Source organism: Ranitomeya variabilis, chromosome 5 (genome assembly GCF_051348905.1).
Source record: "Ranitomeya variabilis isolate aRanVar5 chromosome 5, aRanVar5.hap1, whole genome shotgun sequence".
Taxonomy (NCBI): Eukaryota; Metazoa; Chordata; class Amphibia; order Anura; family Dendrobatidae; genus Ranitomeya; species Ranitomeya variabilis.
The window spans coordinates 98427631-98444795 of NC_135236.1; the positions used below are offsets into that span (position 1 = coordinate 98427631).

General features: G+C 46.8%; 1 long non-coding RNA gene across 1 annotated transcript in view; it reads right to left on the reverse strand.

Annotated features, from left to right (window-relative positions):
- Nucleotides 1-16369, reverse strand: part of LOC143773383 (uncharacterized) — a 30797-nt gene extending 14428 nt beyond the window's left edge. Inside the window, exon 1 of the long non-coding RNA XR_013215163.1 lies at nucleotides 16084-16369. This is a non-coding gene — a long non-coding RNA (uncharacterized LOC143773383). The remainder of the gene's footprint in view (nucleotides 1-16083) is intronic.
- Nucleotides 16370-17165: the final 796 nt, after the last annotated feature.

Below are 17165 nucleotides of genomic sequence, written 5' to 3' on the forward strand. Positions count from 1 at the left end.
GTTCTGAGTGGCTTTGGGGCAATGGAATGCAGGCAGCTCCACCTCTTCAAGTGCCTCCGGGTCTTCTCCCGTTTCTGGCAAGTTGGGCATTCGGGACAAGGCATCGGCATTGGCATTCTTGTGTCCTGTCCGGTACTTGATGGTGAAATCATAGTTGGACAGCCGGGCCATCCACCGCTGTTCCAAGGCCCCGAGTTTGGCAGTATCCAGATGCGTTAGCGGATTGTTATCCGTGAAGACGGTGAATTTCGCGGAGGCCAGGTAGTGTTTGAACCTCTCTGTCACTGCCCAAACGATGGCAAGGAATTCCAGCTTAAAGGAACTGTAGTTATCAGGGTTTCTTTCCGTGGGACGGAGTTTCCTGCTGGCGTGTTGTGATTCGGTTCGTGGGCTCCCCCGGTGGTCTCTTGTGGTACTGGTGTCCTGCAAGCTTTGCCTTCTCAGTTCACCTGTTCTTATCAGGATGTGGGAGTATCCTATTTAACCTTGCTCCTCAGTCATTCTAATGCTGGCCATCAATGTATCCAGAGTGATTCTGTTGCATGTTCCTGCTCCCAGTTTTCTGCTCAGCTAAGTTGGACACTTTAGTCCTTAAGTCTATTTTTGTATGTTTTGTCCAGTTTGCACTTATGTGAATCTCTGCATCTGGAAGCTCTTGTTGGGCTGAAATTACCACTCCAGTGGCATGAGTTGTCACATGAGTTAAGGTAATTTCAGGATGGTGTTTTGAAGGGTTTTGCAGCTGACCGCGAAGTCCTCTGTTGTATCTTTCTGCTATTTAGTTAGCGGGCCTCTCTGTGCTATCTGCTTTCATACTACGTGTGTCTTTTCATCTGCTCTCACCGTTATTATATGTGGGGGGCTGCTATCTCCTGTGGGGACATTCTCTGGAGGCAAGCCAGGACTGTGTTTTCTTCTACCAGGGGTAGTTAGTTCTCCGGCTGGCGCGCGGCATCTAGAGACAACGCAGGAATGCCCCCTGGCTACTTCTAGTGTGGTGTGTAGGTTTAGCATCGCGGTCAGCTCTAGTTTCCATCACCCGAGAGCTTGTCCGTTTATTCTATGCTTCTGATGTTTCCTTGCCATTGGAAACCATAACAGTATGTGGGGGGCTGCTATCTCCTGTGGGGACATTCTCTGGAGGCAAGCCAGGACTGTGTTTTCTTCTACCAGGGGTAGTTAGTTCTCCGGCTGGCGCGCGGCATCTAGAGACAACGCAGGAATGCCCCCTGGCTACTTCTAGTGTGGTGTGTAGGTTTAGCATCGCGGTCAGCTCTAGTTTCCATCACCCGAGAGCTTGTCCGTTTATTCTATGCTTCTGATGTTTCCTTGCCATTGGAAACCATAACAGTATGGCCAGCCCAAATGTTTAATCTATAGGCTGAAGCAGGAGAGAAAAGGAACTGTGTGAAACCTTTTTTTTTTTTTTTTTTTTCCTTCCTCTGAAGTTGCACTCCAGCTCTAATTGCAGTCTCCTGTTTTCCTCTCCTCTTAACCCCTGAATGGCTCAGACTTTATCTGTTGAAATATGGATCCCCAGAGTCTGGCTACCAATTTGTATAATCTTGCCTCTAAAGTTCAGAATATACAAGATTTTTTGTTACATGCTCCTCGGTCTGAACCTAAAATTCCTATACCGGAGTTTTTTTCTGGAGATCGATCTTGTTTTCTAAATTTTAAATACAATTGTAAATTGTTTCTTTCGCTGAGATCTCATTCTGCTGGAGATCCTGCCCAGCAAGTAAAAATTGTTATTTCTTTACTGCGGGGTGACCCCCAAAATTGGGCATTTTCATTGGCACCAGGGGATCCTGCGTTGCTCAATGTGGATGCGTTTTTTCTGGCTTTGGGGTTGCTTTATGAGGAACCAAATTTGGAGATTCAGGCTGAGAAAGCCCTAATAGCCCTCTCTCAGGGGCAAGATGAAGCCGAAATATATTGCCAAAAATTTCGAAAATGGTCTGTGCTTACTCAGTGGAATGAGTGCGCTCTGGCGGCAATTTTCAGAGAAGGTCTCTCTGATGCTGTAAAAGACGTCATGGTGGGGTTTCCTGCGCCTACTGGTCTGAATGAGTCCATGACAATGGCAATTCAGATTGATCGGCGTTTACGGGAACGCAAACCTGTGCACCAGTTGGCGGTGTCTTCTGAAGAGGCACCACAGAGTATGCAATGTGATAGCTTTCTGTCCAGAAGCGAACGACAGATTTATAGGCACAAAAATCATTTGTGCTTCTATTGTGGAAATTCTACTCATGTTATATCAGCATGCTCTAAACGAACAAAGAAAGTTGATAAATCCTCTGCTATTGGCACTTTGCAGTCCAAGTTTATTTTGTCTGTAACTCTAATTTGTTCGTTATCTTCTATTGTTGCGGATGCGTATGTGGATTCTGGCGCCGCTTTGAGTCTTATGGATTGGTCCTTTGCCAGGCGCTGTGGGTTTGATCTAGAGCCTCTGGAAGTTCCTATACCTTTAAAGGGTATTGATTCTACACCATTGGCTAGTAATAAACCACAATACTGGACACAAGTGACTATGCGTATGACTCCAGACCATCAAGAGGTGATTCGCTTCCTTGTACTGTATAATCTACATGATGTGTTGGTGCTGGGATTGCCATGGTTGCAAACTCATAACCCAGTCCTTGACTGGAAAACAATGTCTGTACTAAGCTGGGTATGTCAGGGAAATCATGGGGACACATCTTTGGTCTCCATTGCTTCATCTATTCCCTCTGAAATTCCTGAGTTTTTGTCTGATTATCGTGAGGTTTTTGAGGAATCTACTCTTAATTCTCTTCCTCCTCACAGAGATTGCGATTGCGCCATAGATTTGATCCCTGGCAGTAAATTTCCTAAGGGTCGTCTATTCAATCTGTCTGTACCTGAACATGCTGCCATGCGAGAGTATATTAGGGAGTCCTTGGAAAAGGGACATATTCGTCCTTCTTCGTCTCCTCTTGGAGCGGGGTTCTTTTTCGTAGCTAAAAGCGATGGTTCTTTGAGACCTTGTATTGATTATAGACTCTTGAATAAGATCACAGTCAAGTATCAGTATCCTTTGCCATTGCTGACAGATTTATTTGCTCGCATTGAGGGGGCGAAGTGGTTCTCTAAGATTGATCTTCGCGGTGCGTATAATTTGGTGCGAATTAAGCAGGGGGATGAGTGGAAAACCGCATTTAATACGCCCGAGGGCCATTTTGAGTATTTGGTGATGCCTTTTGGTCTGTCAAATGCCCCTTCGGTCTTTCAGTCTTTTATGTTTATGCACAATATTTTCCGTGAATATCTGGATAAATTTATGATTGTGTATTTGGACGATATCTTGATTTTTTCGGATGACTGGGAATCTCATGTTCAACAAGTTAGGAGGGTTTTTCAGGTTTTGCGGACCAATTCTCTGTTTGTTAAAGGTTCAAAGTGTGTTTTTGGGGTTCAGAAGATTTCTTTTTTGGGGTACATTTTTTCCCCCTCTTCTATTGAGATGGATCCTGTGAAGGTTCGGGCTATTTGTGACTGGACGCAACCGACTTCTCTTAAGGGCCTTCAGAAATTTTTGGGCTTTGCTAACTTTTATCGTCGATTCATAACTGGTTTTTCTAGCGTTGTCAGGCCTTTGACTGATTTGACTAAAAAGGGTGCTGATGTTGCAGATTGGTCTCCTGCTGCTGTGGAGGCCTTTCGGGAGCTTAAGCGCCGTTTTTCTTCTGCTCCGGTGTTGTGCCAGCCTGATGTTTCTCTTCCTTTTCAGGTGGAAGTTGATGCTTCCGAGATCGGAGCGGGGGCGGTTTTGTCGCAGAAAAGTTCAGATTGTTCAGTGATGAGACCTTGTGCGTTCTTTTCTCGAAAATTTTCACCCGCCGAGCAAAATTATGACGTCGGTAATCGGGAGCTTTTGGCGATGAAGTGGGCATTCGAGGAGTGGCGTCATTGGCTTGAGGGTGCTAAACATCAGGTGGTGGTCTTGACTGATCACAAAAATTTGATTTATCTTGAGTCGGCCAGACGTCTGAATCCTAGACAGGTGCGCTGGTCGTTGTTTTTCTCCCGGTTTAATTTTGTGGTTTCGTATCTGCCAGGTACTAAGAATGTGAAGGCGGATGCCCTTTCTAGGAGTTTTGAACCTGATTCCCCTGGTGATTCTAAACCTACGGGTATACTTAAGGATGGGGTGATATTGTCTGCTGTCTTCCCAGACCTGCGACGTGCTTTACAAGAGTTTCAGGCGGATCGGCCTGATCGTTGTCCGCCTGGTAGATTGTTTGTGCCGGATGAGTGGACCAATAGAGTCATCTCGGAGGTTCATTCTTCTGCGTTGGCAGGTCATCCGGGAATTTTTGGTACCAGAGATTTGGTGGCTAGGTCCTTCTGGTGGCCTTCCCTGTCTCGGGACGTGCGTACTTTTGTGCAGTCTTGCGATGTTTGTGCTCGGGCCAAGCCTTGTTGTTCTCGGGCTAGTGGGTTGTTGTTGCCCTTGCCTGTTCCTAAGAGGCCTTGGACACACATCTCTATGGATTTTATTTCTGATCTCCCTGTTTCTCAGAAGATGTCCGTCATTTGGGTGGTGTGTGACCGCTTTTCTAAGATGGTTCATTTGGTGCCCTTGCCCAAGCTGCCTTCCTCATCTGAGTTGGTGCCCCTGTTTTTTCAGAATGTGGTTCGGCTGCATGGTATTCCGGAGAATATCGTTTCCGACAGGGGATCCCAGTTTGTGTCCAGATTTTGGCGGGCGTTTTGTGCCAGGATGGGCATTGATTTGTCTTTTTCGTCTGCATTTCATCCCCAGACAAATGGCCAGACGGAACGTACTAATCAGACCTTGGAGACTTATTTGAGGTGTTTCGTGTCTGCTGATCAGGATGACTGGGTCTCCTTTTTGCCGTTGGCTGAGTTTGCCCTTAATAATCGGGCCAGTTCTGCCACTTTGGTCTCCCCTTTCTTTTGCAATTCAGGGTTCCATCCTCGTTTTTCATCTGGTCAGGTGGAGTCTTCGGATTGTCCTGGAGTGGATACCATGGTGGATAGGTTGCATCGTATTTGGGGGCAGGTGGTGGACAATTTGGAGTTGTCCCAGGAGAGGACTCAACGTTTTGCTAATCGCCATCGTCGTGTTGGTCCTCGTCTTCATGTTGGGGACTTGGTGTGGTTGTCCTCCCGTTTTGTCCCTATGAGGGTCTCTTCTCCTAAGTTTAAGCCTCGGTTCATCGGTCCTTATAAGATTTTGGAAATTCTTAACCCTGTGTCTTTTCGTTTGGACCTCCCAGCATCCTTTGCTATCCATAATGTCTTCCATCGGTCATTATTGCGGAGGTATGAGGTACCACTTGTGCCTTCTGTTGAGCCTCCTGCTCCTGTGCTGGTTGAGGGTGAATTGGAGTATGTGGTGGAGAAAATCTTGGACTCCCGTGTTTCCAGACGGAGACTTCAATATCTGGTGAAATGGAAGGGCTACGGTCAAGAGGATAATTCTTGGGTTACAGCTTCTGATGTTCATGCTTCTGATTTGGTCCGTGCCTTTCATAGGGCTCATCCAGATCGCCCTGGTGGTTCTTGTGAGGGTTCGGTGCCCCCTCCTTAAGGGGGGGGTACTGTTGTGATTCGGTTTGTGGGCTCCCCCGGTGGTCTCTTGTGGTACTGGTGTCCTGCAAGCTTTGCCTTCTCAGTTCACCTGTTCCTATCAGGATGTGGGAGTATCCTATTTAACCTTGCTCCTCAGACATTCTAATGCTGGCCATCAATGTATCCAGAGTGATTCTGTTGCATGTTCCTGCTCCCAGTTTTCTGCTCAGCTAAGTTGGACACTTTAGTCCTTAAGTCTATTTTTGTATGTTTTGTCCAGTTTGCACTTATGTGAATCTCTGCAGCTGGAAGCTCTTGTTGGGCTGAAATTACCACTCCAGTGGCATGAGTTGTCACATGAGTTAAGGTAATTTCAGGATGGTGTTTTGAAGGGTTTTGCAGCTGACCGCGAAGTCCTCTGTTGTATCTTTCTGCTATTTAGTTAGCGGGCCTCTCTGTGCTATCTGCTTTCATACTACGTGTGTCTTTTCATCTGCTCTCACCGTTATTATATGTGGGGGGATGCTATCTCCTGTGGGGACATTCTCTGGAGGCAAGCCAGGACTGTGTTTTCTTCTACCAGGGGTAGTTAGTTCTCCGGCTGGCGCGCGGCATCTAGAGACAACGCAGGAATGCCCCCTGGCTACTTCTAGTGTGGTGTGTAGGTTTAGCATCGCGGTCAGCTCTAGTTTCCATCACCCGAGAGCTTGTCCATTTATTCTATGCTTCTGATGTTTCCTTGCCATTGGAAACCATAACACTGGCGTAAGCGATCACCCTTTCTTTGCCTTTCTGGACCTGGGACAGCACGGCTCCTAATCCCACATTGCTGGCATCTGTGTACAGCACAAACGGTTGGTCGTATTCGGGGTAAGCCAGTACCTCTTCTCCCGTCAGTGCCGACTTCAAACAAGTGAAGGATCCCTCCAGCTCCTCGTTCCAATCAAAGGGGGTGCTCCTCCCCTTGGTCCTCTTTGGTTGGCCCACCAACAGGTTTTGCAAGGGTGCGGCCTTCTTGGTAAAGTCCTTAATGAACCTCCGCTAATAGCCTACCAGCCCGAGGAACTGCCGGACTTCGTGAAGGTCACTGGGCTTTGGCCAGTCCTTGATCACCGTGACCTTGTCGGGGTCTGGGGCTACTCCTTCAGCGCTCACCACATGGCCCAGGTACTGCACTTTAGGTTTCAGCAGATGACACTTGGACGGTTTCACCTTTAAGCCAAAGTTGGACAGGGCTTCAAACACCTCGGCCAGGTGCTTCAGATGGTCTTTGTAGGTCTTAGAGAAGACAATGACATCATCCAAATACAGCAGCACGGTTTCGAAGTTCATGTGTCCCAGGCAGCACTCCATCATCCTCTGGAACGTTCTGGGAGCATTGCACAATCCGAAGGGCATGTAATTGAATTCGCAGAGACCCATTGGTGTCGTGAAGGCCGTCTTCTCTTTGTCCGCCTCTGCTACAGGAACCTGCCAGTACCCACTGGTGAGATCTAAGGTAGAGAAATAGTTAGCAGATTTTAAGGCAGCCAGAGACTCCTCTATCCTGGGCAGTGGGTATGCGTCCTTATGTGTAATGCGATTCAACTGCCTGTAATCAACACACATTCTCATTGTACCATCTTTCTTTTTAACAAGGACTAACAGAGCTGCCCAGGGGCTACAGCTGTCTCTCACCACCCCAGCCTCCTTCATTTCCCGCAACATGTCCTTGGCACACTGGTAATGAGCTGGGGGTACAGGGCGATATCTCTCTTTTATGGGTCGGTGATCTCCCGTGGGGATATGGTGTTGGATCCCTTTCACCTGCCCAAAATCTAAGGGGTGTTTGCTGAATACCTGCTCGTACTCGTGTACCACCCTGTAGGCCCCCTGCTTTTGATGGGATGGGGTAGAGTCAGTGCCCACATGCAATTCCCGACACCAGTCTTTTGAGTGCTCTGCAGAACCGTTGTCCTCCGCCACGTTTGACGGGACCAAGGGTTCAGGTGTCTGTATCACACTATTATTAACAGTGAACAATTTGGCAAGCGTGGCATACTTGGTGAGGTGAACCTCTTCCTCCCCACAATTGAGGACACGTACGGGCACTCTCCCCTGGCGAACGTCGACCACCCCCCGGGCTGTCAGAATAGTAGGCCTATTGTCTGAATATACGGGTTCTACCAAGGCCTGGTAGTCCTTTCCCCTGAGGCCTATGGCTGCCCGACACCATATTAACATTTCACTCCTGGGGGGTATCACGATGGGGTTTGAATCACTCACAGTGACACGACCAATCTCACCACCAGTCAGCTCTACCTGCTGCCTCTGCATCAGAGCTCTGATTTCCTTCTGCAGGGCACGTTGCTCACTGTGGCCAGCGGTTTCTGCCACCTGTTGCAATAAAACAATAACTTCAGCAAGACCATTTTCTATAACATTAGTACCAAGAGTCATCATGGGATTACATTCTCGACGGTCAATATCAACAATCACAATCCCTTGGGCTTTCAATTCCACCCGCCCCACCTTGATGGTGACCTCCTTATACCCCACTTGTGGCAACGGCTGACCATTACTGGCTATTATGGTGAAATCATCGTCAGGGCCACGAGTAATATCGGTGTCCTCCCAATACCGTCTATAAAGCACGTAAGGTATAGTCGTCACCTGAGAACCGGTGTCCAGCAAAGCGTTCAAGGGGATTCCATCAACCACTACAGGGAGAACTGGTCGTCCTCCAATGTACTTGGTTCTCCAATGCTGCGGGCCTGACCGTCCTACTCCTGGGGGTTGGCCCTTTGCCCCAGGGGTTGCTCGTTTAAAGGACAGTACCTTGCAAGGTGGCCCACCTGGTGACAGCGGCGGCAGATGGGTCGTCCGTCCTGGTGAAAGCGATCGTCGTTCCGGCCTCTGGTCGGCGGAGTCCTCCTCTGTCGCATCCAAGGGACATCCTCTGGTCTGGAGGCCAACTGGATCTTCTCCTTGGGGGCCTCCTGCACCGTCCGGGCCAGGGCAGCAACGCTCTTGGTTAGCTCCTGCATCTGGAGGCGAAGTCCTGCAGGGGAGTTGTCCTCTAGGCTCTGGGCATCGGTCTCGGCGGCGACTGGGGCATCCGACGCCACCTCCTGGTGGTATGTGAGAGCGGGGCGCCGGGGAGGTACTGCACAGCTGGGTTGTCGCTCCTGCAATGCCTGGATAGCTTTATCTTTGAATTGCGCAAAAGTCAAGTCTGGATTTTGCATGGCCAGGAAGTGCAATTGGCCCCGCTGGTGACTGCACAGGAGCCCCTCAATGAACTGCTCCTTCAGGAGTTTATCCTCATCCTGCATGCTGCCGGGGTCACTCTGCTTAATGGCCCGCATCGCCTCCTGGAGATTAAGGGCATAGTCCCGTAAGCTATCCTGCGGTCTCTGTTTGCATCCATAGAAAGTCAGTTTAATTTCTGTAGCAGTGCGAGTATCGAAGGTGGCTTTAAGCTTTGCAAAAATCTGCTGTGCAGTTCCCTTATCCTTGGCGGGCGAGGACTTCAATTCTCTCAGAGCCACCCCAAAGAGTTGGCCGGTTATCATATGAACCTTCTGAGGCTCTGTCAGGGGATAGAACTTGAGCAGGCTGCAGAGCCCTTCCTTAAAGTCAGTGAATGTATGCGACTCCCCAGAGTATCGCGGGAGCCAGGCCGCTCCGGGCAGGTACGGCATAGAGAAGGGCATTATGGCTTTTGTGTTAGCGGCAGCGTCCGACTGGCTGAGGGGAACAGCGGACTCTGCGGCAACCGGTGGTTGTTTTAGGGCCGCGGCTTTGCCCGCTGCGGGGCCCGGAGGTGCCCCTGCATCCACGGCTGCGACCGCCGCCTCCGCTCCTCCCGACTCGGACATGGCTGGCCCTTCCTCCACTAACCTGCTGGAGATCGGGGTTCCTCTTCCGGGATCAGCACGTTACCGCGCTTTCTCGTTCCGCGCTTCTTTTGGCTGGTTCCGCCCACGAAGCTGTGGCTCCTCCCTCCGCACACTGCGATGGCGAATCGTGGCGGGAACTCTTGTCGGCAATTGTCGACGCACAGTCTTTGCAATAAGTTACAGTCCAAGCACAATAAATCACAGTTCCAAGGCACACATGACCCGATTCCTCAGGCTTAAGTAGATCCTGTTCGTGACGCCAAGTTGTAGCGCCCCCACTGCCGCAGGGCCGAGGGGTACCCGGTACCGGGCCTCTAAGTCTCTGCTCTGGGGTTGTCACGGTGGCTAGTCCCGGTCCGTGACCCTGCTGAGGGGCGTACAGTAATAGATGTGGATGGTGGTGGTGGTGCGGTGCAGTAAATAATGAGGACACCAGGTTGCAGTCTCTTTACCTCTTTACTGAAGGTTTTAGAGTCCTCAGTCCAGAGCGCTGTCAACAGGGCTGTCAAAGACCGGCCGGTCCAAAGGCACATCAGGAGTTCCCTTTACAGGTGGGAATCAGTGTCTACCTTCTAGCGCTGGGTGTTGTAGTTCTTCCCTGCTGAGCTCCCGGGATAGTCCTCACAACTGTTGTGTCTGTTTCTCGTGTTCGTTCTCTCCGTCCCCCAGGTGATATGGTAGGACGCACCCGTATGACGGGGTAGGCCTGGAGTTCTTCCGGGACCCTAGAGTCGCCCCTCTCCCACAGCTGCCTCCGTTGTCTGCTTAGGTGATTTGTGTGAGACAGCCAACCTATAATTGGCTGTCCGGCCGTGGTTTGCAGTAGTACTCAGAGTCTCTTACTTGCTCGGCGTTCCAGCCACCGACTGTTTGTGCCTCAGAAGGATGTTGCCTCGGTCTAACAGCACGACTCCTTCTGGTCCTAATTCCTCTTTACTGTATTCCCGTTGTTCACTGGTTAGTTCTGCTCTTAGGAGTCTGCCAGGATCCCATCCCTGACAGGTCCTCTCACTAGCTCTTCCCAGTTACTTCTCTCCCCTCTTCCTGTCCAACCCCCAGTTTTACCAGAGTGTGAGGAGTGGCCTACTAGATAGAACCACCCCCCCTGGTGGCCGGAGTGTGAAGTGTAGTGTGAGTGTTACCTGGTCAGAGAAACTCCGTTAGTGCAATCAGACGTAACATCACTCCCCTTAGTGGCAGAGCGACATTACTGCAACGACCAGGACTCTGGGGCGCTGCACTGTCATACCTTGTCATCTTCTGAGTTAAAAAAAGAAAGATTACTTTACTGCCTATTGTACATTGACAAAGACGGGCTTCACTGTGGGACGGTAGGAGCAGGTCGGTCATCTGACTATATTGCAGTTAGCAGGGAGAGAAGAAGGGTCACTGAGGCATCAATTTCCTTCACAACACAAGATTGCTGGTGCAGCCACCTAATACTTTGCGTGACTCTATTAGCAATGGAGGCAGGTAACTAAGAGCAGTGATGCTCTACAGGATGGAGCTGTATACATAGGCTGAGAGGAGTGATATACCACAGGATAGGGCTATGTATAGTGGACTGATGTTCTGCAGGACATAACTATATACAAGTAGACAAGCTGCGGAGACACCATCATGTGTTTCTCAATGCAAGCAATGAATAGCCAGGTCTTTCACCGGGAAGGAACAACCACGGGAAGGGCAGCATCCAATAAAGGAAAACCACCTATGCCAAAACATGGTATCCATCCACAGACAGCTGTTTCGGGGTATTTGCCCCTCATCAGTGTCTGGCTATTCATTGCTTGTGCTTGCGCTGAGAAACACGTGATGGTCTACATGCATTTGCATATTTCCCATAAGGGATGGGGGCAGTGTTCTGGATCACTGCGTTGAGAAACACGTGATGGTGTCTCCGCGGTGTTGGATGTTTTGATCTCCCCGAGGTCATTCACCCTTATGTTTATAACTATATACAAGGACTGAGAGGAGTAATATACTGCAGGATGGAGCTATGTATAGTGGACTGATGTTCTGCAGGACATAACTATATACAAGGACTGAGAGCAGTGATATACTGCAGGATGGGGCTATGTATAAGGGACTGATGTTCTGCAGAATAGAACTACATGCAAGGACTGAGTGATATACTGCAGGATGGGGCTATGTATAAAGGGGTGATGTTCTGCAGGATAGAACTATATGCAAGAACTGAGAGGAGTTATATACTGCAGGATGGGACTATGTATAGAGGGGGAATGTTCTGCAGTGTAGAACTATATACAAGGACTGAGAGGAGTGATATACTGCAGGATGGGGCTATGTATAGAGAACTAATGTTCTGCAGGATATACAGTAGCTATATACAAGGACTGAGAGGAATGATATACTGCAGGATGGGGCTATGTATACAGGGGTGATGTTCTGCAGGATAGAACTATATACAAGGACTGAGAGGAGTGATATACTGCAGGATGGGGCTATGTATAGAGAACTGATGTTCTGCAGGATAGAACTATATACAAGGACTGAGAGGAGTGATATACTGCAGGATGGGGCTATGTATAGAGAACTGATGTTCTGCAGGATAGAACTATATACAAGGACTGAGAGGAATTATATACTGCAGGATGGGGCTATGTATAAAGGGATGATGTTCTACAGGATAGAACTATATACAAGAACTGAGAGGAGTTATATATAGTACTTCAGGATGGGACTATGTATAGAGGGGGAATGTTCTGCAGTGTAGAAATATATACAAGGACTGAGAGGAGTGATATACTGCAGGATGGGGCTGTTTATAGAGAACTGATATTCTGCAGGATATAGCTATATATAAGGACTGAGAGGAATGATATACTGCAGGATGGGGTTATGTATAGAGGGGTGATGTTCTGCAGGATAGAACTATATACAAGGTCTGAGAGGAGTGATATACTGCAGGATGGGGCTATGTAGAGTGGACTGATGTTCTGCAGGATAAAACTATATGCAACGATTGGGAAGAGTGATATACTGCAGGATGGGGCTATGTATAGAGAGGTGATGTTCTGCAGGATAGAACTATACACTAGGACTGAGAGGAGTGACACACTGCAGCATGGGGCAATGTAGAGTGGACTGTTGTTCTGCAGGATAGGACTGTATGCAAGGACTGAAAGGAATGATATACTGCAGGATGGGACTGTGTAAAGAGGACTGATATTCTGCAGCATATAACTATATACAAGGATTGTGAGGAGTGATATACTGCAGGATGGGGCTATGAATAGACGAGTGATGTTTTGTAGCATGAAACTGTATACAGGGGCACAGAGGAGTGATGTATTGCAGGAAGGGACTGTATACAAAGGGATGAGCAGTGATGCTCTGCAGAAGTAGGCTGTATATAGAGGGAAATGCTTTCTATAAATATGGGGGAGGTTGAAAGGAGAGGATGATATATTTTTACATGGGATTGTTTGCTAGAGGGGGTGATATTTATTTACATTGGACTGTATGTTGAAGGGGGCCAAAGGAAGAAGGGAAGGATATTCTACAGAATGGGACAGAATGGTAGGCATGAAGTTATGACTATAGGGTAACTAAAATATTTAGAATTGAGAGTCCTCAGTGGTTGATACCTTTTAATGGCTAACTGAAAAGATGGTAACAAATTGCAAGCTTTCGAGACTACACAGGTCTCTTCATCAGGCAAAGACTAAAAGAACATAAATCGTTAGACTAAATGTAGAGAGAAAAAGAGGGGTTGGTTGGCACAGAATGAACTTCAATACGTGTGGACCACTGCTGCAATTGTGGAGTGTGGATATCCGGGGGTTAATGCTGATTCGTTTTGGAAGGATCGGGCGGTGCTGAACCTTGAATGGTAACACATCCAAATGCAATAAAGAAAAGAGAAAAAGGAGGCAGCACTCACCCTTCTTTCTTCCTTTGTAAAAAGTCCTTTTAATTCATAACGTTAAAACTTGACATACAGGTACGGTATCGGCTAGGGCATGTGTGCGGAGAGGGAGCAGTGAAGACGAGACGACGGCCGTTTCGCACTTGCGTGCTTCTACGGGTCCATGGACCCGTAGAAGCACGCAAGTGCGAAACGGCCGTCGTCTCGTCTTCACTGCTCCCTCTCCGCACACATGCCCTAGCCGATACCGTACCTGTATGTCAAGTTTTAACGTTATGAATTAAAAGGACTTTTTACAAAGGAAGAAAGAAGGGTGAGTGCTGCCTCCTTTTTCTCTTTTCTTTAAAGACTAAAAGAAATTCTGAAGAATCACATATTTATGCACAACACAGCACAGAAAAAAAAAAGGAAAAAACCATGGATAAGACAGGTGGCATGAAGCAGAATTGCCATGAGTGATAAACAGTTATGTCCATAAATATTGGGCCAGTTCTTAGATAAGGAATGTTTTATTATCTTCTGATTGGGGTTGATTCGGTTGTGATGACCCCACATGGTCTGAGGGGCAGTTCCTTAGTTGATGTAAAAAGACATAAATCCATGCGACACATTCATTCCTGCAGTGAGAGTGTCAAAGGTCGTCATCAGTTTATATTCCCAGACTCTTCTGTCTATCTTAGATTTGAAGCTACCTTTTAACACAAGTAATTTCATGTCCATAAAGTTATCATTTGGGAGACAAAAATGTATTGCCACAGGTAGATCCATTCTTTTTTCTCTTATTGTATGGCGGTGAGAATTCATTCTTGTTCTAAGCTTTTGCCCTGTCTCCCCCACATACAGACCCCCAGTTGGACATTTAGTACAAATAATTAGGTACACCACATTAGAAGTGTCGCAGCTGAAAGTACCTGGGTTCTTGTAGTCCTGATGTGAATTGGGGATCTTTATCTTGTCCGTGGTCATTATAAATGGACAGGTTTTACATTTTTTCTGATTGCAGGGAAAGGTACCTGCAACTGTTGGAGAGGACAGGGAGCTCTTGACAATGATGCTTCTTAGATTTGGGGGCTGCCTAAAACATAGTAGTGGGGGGTCTGGAAAAATGGATTGTAAGCGGGCATCTTTTTGTAGTAAAGGTTGTAATATAGGGTTACTAGTTTTATTTCTAATGATATCAGCAACATCCTGATGCTTTTCTTTGTCATATGACTAATATTTAGGCTAGCTGGCTAGCATGGCATCTTTTGTATGAATAGGAAGTTGGTTTCTCAATGTAACACTATAACATCCTGTATATGGCTCTCATAGGACTGCATTCAGAAAATCAGCTTGTGGTCCATATAGCAGAGGCTATGTAAGCCAGATAATCTGAAAGAAGGACCCGGAAAATATGGTGATAGATATCTCTTGTAACTACACGAGTATATACCCCATCACAATATTGAATATATGCAAAAAATATATACATTTGCAAATGGAATAAAAGACTCCAAAATTATTGTTATTTGTAGGAAAAAAACTGCCCACATAGAGGGTTATACCTAACAATAGAAAGGTAAAATAGCACTAAGTGGTAAATAGTTAAAACATAACTTTTAATGTTACTCACTAAAAAAGCTTAACAATATATACAATTAAAACAGTGTCCATCCGGACAAAAAATCCAAAACCAGTAGAAAGAAAAATGCAAAAAAAACAAATCCTTGTAAGGGATATCACAGAGAGCTAGGATAAGATGTTTCATAGCTTATGGTATACAATGACCTACTATGGCAACAATTAGTGACCAGCAACAACGATCTGGTGTTTGAAATATTAATGCCCTGTACAGTAGATATGCATGAGGTGGGGGAAAGAGAAAGAACCTTACAATGTCGTGAGAACAGTCAATAAATGACCATAAAACAAAATGGAACAATCTCACCCATATACTGTATGAAGTAAGGAATAGTCACCCCTGCCCGTGTTAGTCAGATAGTGATCTTATTTTATACCTCTGTTTTCTCCTCTCTTCCGTATCTGAGGTTTGTTGCTCCCAATGCATTTCCTCTTTCGTCAGATTTATCAGGAGAGTTTCTTCAAACTGGTGGGCTATTACTGTGACCAGGGTTCATCTGCTATAATCTCCAGTTACCTTTTTCACGTCAGTGACACACACTGCAGGAGCGTAATCATGCTCCTGTCTCAGTGTGTTCTGACTGGCATGGAGAGCAATCGCATCACTGATGTCTCTCTAAATCATTCAGATGATAGTGGGACATGACCCTTAGTTGATTATCGTCGTACAGGTGAGGAATATGGTGTTTTATTATTTTTTGTCTTTTACAGGAGACATGGGCTTCCATTAATTATAGGTGTAAATGTGAGTATAATTTTTTTTTTTTTGGTGGCAACTGATCCAGCTCCACTGTCCTTGTGTGGAAACCTGGGGATGAGCGTGTTTCTTCAATAACTACAGGAAACTAAATGTAGTGTTGAAATGTGATGCGTATCCGATGCCCCGCATCGAAGATTGAAGATCTCATAGGAAAGCTAAGATCAGCCAGATACATCCCCACCCTGGATCTTTCGAAAGGTTACTGGTAAATCCTGCTCTCTCAAAGTGCAAAGGAGAAGATGGCTTTCCCTACACCTGATGATTGTGTCCAGTATACCACAATTCCGTTTGGATTGCAAGGAGCCCCTGTTATCTCCCAGAGGGCCATGGACCGAATCTTAACCCTTCACAAAAAATACTCTTACCTAGACAACATTGTGATATTCAGCCCGGATTGGGGAAGTCATCTGCAGAAGGTCCAAGCTGTGCTGGATGTACTGATGAAGGGCAGGTTTACCATACACCCAAAAAAGTGTGCCATGGGGAACAAGAAAAGAAAATACTTAGGTTACATCATCAGAAGAGGCGAAGTAAAGCCACAAGTGAATAAGGTGGAGGCAATCCAAAATTGTCTGAAATCGGTCTCCAAGAAACAAGTTCGGGCATTTCTAGGAATGTGGGATACTATCAGCAGGGTATCCTGAATTTCACCATGAGAGCCACACCCCTGACCAACCTTCTTAAACGCACAAAAAAGTCAATGGCCAAATGGTCTCTTAAAGAAGAAATGGCATTCCAAGAGTTGAAACTCAGGGCTACAAGACTTCAACTTTCATGTGGAGCACAAGCCTGGGAAGCTGCAGGGCAATGCAGATTTCCTGTCTAGACTTCCCTGTTTGGTAACAGAAGGTGTCAAAACCCCACGGTTTGGGCAGAGGGGGATATGTGACAAAGTCAGTGGCAAAGTACTAGAGGGGAGATCTGTAGCACTGAGGTTGTTAGCTTCAGTAAAATAAGCCTACAAAAAATCATCTAGTACACCAAGTGATGAGAGGGGTTAATCAGCCATGTTTAGTGCTAAGATGATTGAACAGCTGTAGAGTGGGAGGAGTCTAGAGGATAAATACCCAGATTTCTAGAGCATTTGAGTGTGGGTGAGTCTGGAGATGTGCTTTTGTGTTAAGGAAAGCTGGATGAATGGATATTGCAGGTCTCTTCAATTCAATATCCTTTGCTAAAGGACATGGAAGCTGGAATTTAAGCCAGGTGAGCTAACCAGCACTATTGTATGGACTTGATTCTCTGTTTTACCTTCTGCTGGAAAAAGGCTGTTTTTTTTTTACATTTTCTGTTGATGAGGTTTATGAGGATTGCAATAAACCAAGTGGACTTAAAATAAAAATGGTTCATGTGTCTACCTCTTTAAAAAGCTGAGTGAGCTAATCTACCATAATGTGCAATAGAGGGTGTGGAGTTGTATTTCAAATTAGCTGAAGAGCCCGGCATT